This window comes from Alosa pseudoharengus, unplaced genomic scaffold, assembly GCF_046254945.1.
Source record: "Alosa pseudoharengus isolate Yale_2024_CS ecotype anadromous, Long Island Sound unplaced genomic scaffold, YU_APseudo_1.1 YU_APseudo_1.1_scf_5, whole genome shotgun sequence".
Classification (NCBI taxonomy): domain Eukaryota; kingdom Metazoa; phylum Chordata; class Actinopteri; order Clupeiformes; family Clupeidae; genus Alosa; species Alosa pseudoharengus.
The window spans coordinates 26,223,175-26,228,174 of NW_027468837.1; positions in this window are offsets into that span (position 1 = coordinate 26,223,175).

Here is a 5,000-nt window from a genome sequence, read left to right on the forward strand (position 1 = left end):
TTAGTACACAGGCTTTCTCACTGACATGTGTTTTCAGAGCGCAACTTAGGCTTACATTTTCAGGTGGCTATTTGGAGTCCGTTCTCCTAGCGTCCAGTCTACAAAAGTTAGCATTGTTTGCCCATTCAGAGCAGTCAGTCGAGTACAACTATAGCCCGCGATGACTAACCCGGTGAGTGGCACACACCCACTTTTTTACCCAGTGAACACATTGTTCCTTGTATAACGACTACTATAGCAAGTCAATTTGAACCCACTCACAAATGGCCTTGGCTCATAAAGATGGCCACGTCAGTTTTCACACACTATCATCAGTTTACTAATACAGTGACTCTTCACCTAAATGACGGGGCGCGTCGCGCACCAAACAAAGCCTGGGGCTCCAGGCCTCTAAACAGTAAACAGTGCACTGAAGAGACATTGAGGATATTAATCTCTCTCTCCTTCTCTCTCTCTCTCTCTCTCTCTCTCTCTCTTTCTCTCTATTTATCCATCTCTCTCTGTTTGTGCCTCTCTCTTTCATACAAACCCACACACTCAAACCCACACACACACACACACACACACAAACACACTCAACCCCACGCACACACAAACACACTCAACCCCCCCCCCCTCCCCTCCACACACACACACACACACACACACACACACACACACACACACACACACACTCACTCAAACCCACACACATGCACAGTTAGATCATAAATCTACTGAGTCTTCCCCTGCACACTTCACTGACACTAAAACACAAACACTACTAACCTCTGACCTGACTGATGCTACTGACACACTACAGGAAGATGACACACACTGCTTACAGAGAGAGAGAGAGAGAGAGAGAAAGAGAGAGAGAGAGAGGGCGAGAGGGAGACTGCAAATACACAAAAGCAGTGAGGTTAACACTAACAGTCATACTGGGAAACATTAAGATGTTCTTTCTCTCTCGGACACACACACACACACACACACACACACACACACACACACACACACACACACACATCATAGACAGAGAGAGAGAGACTCTCCCTCGCACTATTTCTCTCTCTCCCCCATTGCTTTATAATCGTCCATGACCAACTATCAGTAAGTTAGTGCCCCATAGCAACCCCTCTCAGGAGTTCAGTGTGAGCATCAGTTGTCCTTCACTGCTCCGTTTTCCTAAACCACACACATATAGTGCAAGCCTTTTATGCATGGTGATTCTGACAAATTAGTGAACTAGTGTGTGTGTGTGTGTGTGTGTGTGCATGTGTGTGCGTGTGTGTGTATGTGTGTTTGTGAGTTGGAAAGACAAGGATTGTGCATCAGAAACTGAAGTAATTCATGGTGTAACCTGCACAAATGTATAGACCTCAGCACTCCCCTGGTTAACTCTGTTTGTGTGTTGATGGGCGAGGGAGATGGAACGTTTGGGGCTGAATAACATGGTGACATTTAACGTGAATTCCTGGGCAGACGTCTCTGGTCCCACTTCTTCCTGTCTGAGTGGCCTCCTGTCAAGGAGAGGCAGGTCTAGAGGAGGTCTAGAGGAGTAGGTCTAGAGAAGGAGGTCTAGAGGAGGAGGAGTTCTAAAGGAGGAGGAGGAGGAGGTCTAGAGAAGGAGGAGGTCTAGAGGAGGAGGAGGAGGTCTAGAGAAGGAGGAGGTCTAGAGGAGGAGGTCTAGAGGAGGAGGAGGAGGTCCAGAGAAGGAGGAGGAGGAGGTCTAGAGGAGGAGGAGGTCTAGAGGAGGAGGAGGAGGTCTAGAGAAGGAGGAGGTCTAGAGGAGGAGGAGGAGGTCTAGAGAAGGAGGAGGAGGAGGTCTAGTGGAGGAGGAGGAAGAGGTGTGGAGGACCTGCACAAGAGGGTACTGTGCAACAGGGTGGAGCAGCAAACGTGTTCTTCTGAACTGGAGTTGTGGAAAAACACCATCAAGTCTGTGAGTGTGTGTGTGTGTGTGTGTGTGTGTGTGTGTGTGTATGTGTGTGTGTGTGTGTGTGTATGTGTGTGTGTGTGTGTGTGTGTGTGTGTGTGTGTAACAGCGAACAGTGTACGCTTGTGTGTGCTGTTTTCAAGTTACACAATACCATTACTTGACACTTTCCAGACATTTATGCCCCAGGAAAATTGCAGGATGATGAAAAGCTCTTCAAATGCTTGTTTGTCACATGTAGACACAAACACACACACACACACACACACACAAACATACACTCAGACACAGACTCAGACTCTGAAACACATACATAGACACAGACGCTCTCTCTCTCTTTCTCTCTCTCTCTCACTCACACACACACATTTACATACACACACATGCACATCCAGTAAACCCACATATGGTAAATCATGTCTGGTCTCCGCTTTGGAGTGTTCCTCTGCAGCCAGTTGTGCAGCAGAGTCTGATTTGCATAGGCAAAGTGTCACAAAGCTACTCGGGCACAGACCTATATGGAGTATGGAAATTTACAGAGACTAGACTATTGTGTCTTTGAGCACAAATGTGTGTGTGTGTGTGTGTGTGTGTGTGTGTGTGTGTGTGTGTGTGTGTGTGTGTGTGTGTGTGTGTGTGTGTGTGTGTGTGTATGTGCCCCCATCTAAGCAGACGTTTGGTCATTAGGTGATTTGGCATTTGGCAATGACATAGTGTGTTTTCGTTCAAATAAACCAACGGCACATTTTCCTCCTTTTTTATATTTAGTTCTGGTTTAGTCAGAGTGCAACTCACCATCCAGCACACACCATGCTTCTTGTACTGATGTGTGTCAGCCACAGACAGCCACAGACAGACCACTCACAGCGGATGTTCTGCATCTTTATTTACACTGCCTGAAAAACCGTTAACCAGCGAGAAATACTCTCAAGGTTTACATAAAATGGAAGCATGGCACTGTTTGTGGTAATATTTACAAATGAAGTTGGTTAATTAGTTTGGAACATATTTAATTAGTGCAGCACAGTTGGTGTTAACTTCCCTTACTTGGGGAAACTTGGGAAGTTACCCACTCCCACCCTTCACCATACCCCCCTCTTTGACTCTGACCTTTACACACACAGACACACAAAGACACACACACACACACACACACACACACACACACACACACACTCAGATTAGCACACAGTAGCAGTGAGTCCCCATAGAAGTCCTGCCTCTGAGCCGCTCCTCAATCAGTTTTCTGCTTATCAATCACACACAGCACTCAGCTGAGGAGAATGACAGCAGTAATGAGCTGCAGCAAATGAAACAGTGTACTTGAGTGCATGTGTGAGTGTGTGTGTGTGTGTGTGTGTGTGTGTGTGTGTGTGTGTGTGTGTATGTGTGTGTATGTGTTTGTGTACAATATTAATGTCTATCCCATTACCAGTTTGGCTACCAAAGGTATTCATTTGAGGTTTTGAACTGTGTGTGTGTGTGTGTGTGTGTGTGTGTGTGTGTGTGTGCTCCTGTGAAACTACAGTCCCCACATGGTTAGCCAGCGGGCCGCTAGGTTGCAGTAATCTCTCCACGCATTGCCTCCCTCTAAGCCCTCCTGTGGTGGAGGGAACAGCGTGCTCCAGGGGGAGGGAGATTCAGTGCAGTCCCGGCCCCCTGCCCCCCCCCCCACCTCCACTGTAAAGCCCTGTGCAGTAGGTGTGCGTGCCGGCCTGACGCGGCTCTATCGGCTCCATCTAAAAGACACACGTTCCCATTAAGGTGCCATTAGAGCGGCTATGTTTCTGTGATTCTAACCAGATTACAGGCCCGTGTAATGGAAGATATCTGATCCCACTTGCCGCAGATAAAGAGAGACTCTGTTACTGTGGAGAGGACATGTTACTGTAGGATGATATATACTTAATGCCAATTTATGGGACGGACAGTGTTTTTTAATTCTTTACTGTTGCGCTATCCCGTTTCGCTTTTACGGCTGTTTGTGCTCATTTCGGCCATTCCTCAGGCATTCCCTGGTTATGATCACTTATTATACATGCTGACACGGTTTAGAGCTAGGTTTACGATGGTGTAATTCTTCATGGTCCATGTGCTTATATGTTCTTTTTACAGTTTTATTAATGTGAATTAAAAACAGTCTAGCGAAGGTTTCGGAGAACAAATGTTACTGACAAATTTTGACATTTTAAACCTGCCTGAAAACTACTGACTGTTATGGATCTCCTGTGTGTGTATGTGTGTGTGTGTGTGTGTGTGTGTGTGTGTGTGTGTGTGTATGTGTGTTCAGGGGGTTTTTCATGGTCCATGTGCTTGTGTTATCTTTACAGTTTTATTAATGTGAATTAAAAACAGTGTAGCAAAGGTTTCGGAGAACAAGTATAAGTATATAGTATATAGTATAAGTATATACTCTTTTGATCCCATGAGGGAAATTTGGTCTCTGCATTTATCCCAATCCATGAATTAGTGAAACACACACAGCACACAGTGAGGTGAAGCACACACTAATCCCGGCACAGTGAGCTGCCTGCATTAACAGCGGTGCTCGGGGGGTTAGGTGAGGGCTTAGGTGCCTTGCTCAAGGGCACTTCAGCCGTTCCTACTGGTCGGGGTTGTGTATGTGTGAGAGGGATAAAGAGAGAGGGAGAGACTGTAAGCCTGTGCATATATGTGGATGCATCCATTTGTTTATGCATACTGATTTGCCCATGTGTGTTTTGGGTGTGTCACACATACTTGTGAGTGTGGGAAAAAGAGAGACAGGAAGACAGACAGAGAGAGTGAGTGAGAGAGAGAGAGAGAGAGAGACGGGAAGAGGGAGAATGAGAGTGAGACAGAGAGAATCAGAGAATGGGGGGGCAAGGTAGTGAGAGAGAGAGAGAGAGAGAGAGAGACGGGAAGAGGGAGAATGAGAGTGAGACAGATAGAGAATCAGAGAATGGGGGGGCAAGGTAGTGAGAGAGAGAGAGAGAGAGAGAGAGAGCGCTGTGTGTCTGAGTGTGTACATATGTGTGTGTGTGTGTGTGTGTGTGTGTGTGTGTGAGAGAGAGAGAGAGAGAGAGAGCGCTGTGTGTCTGAG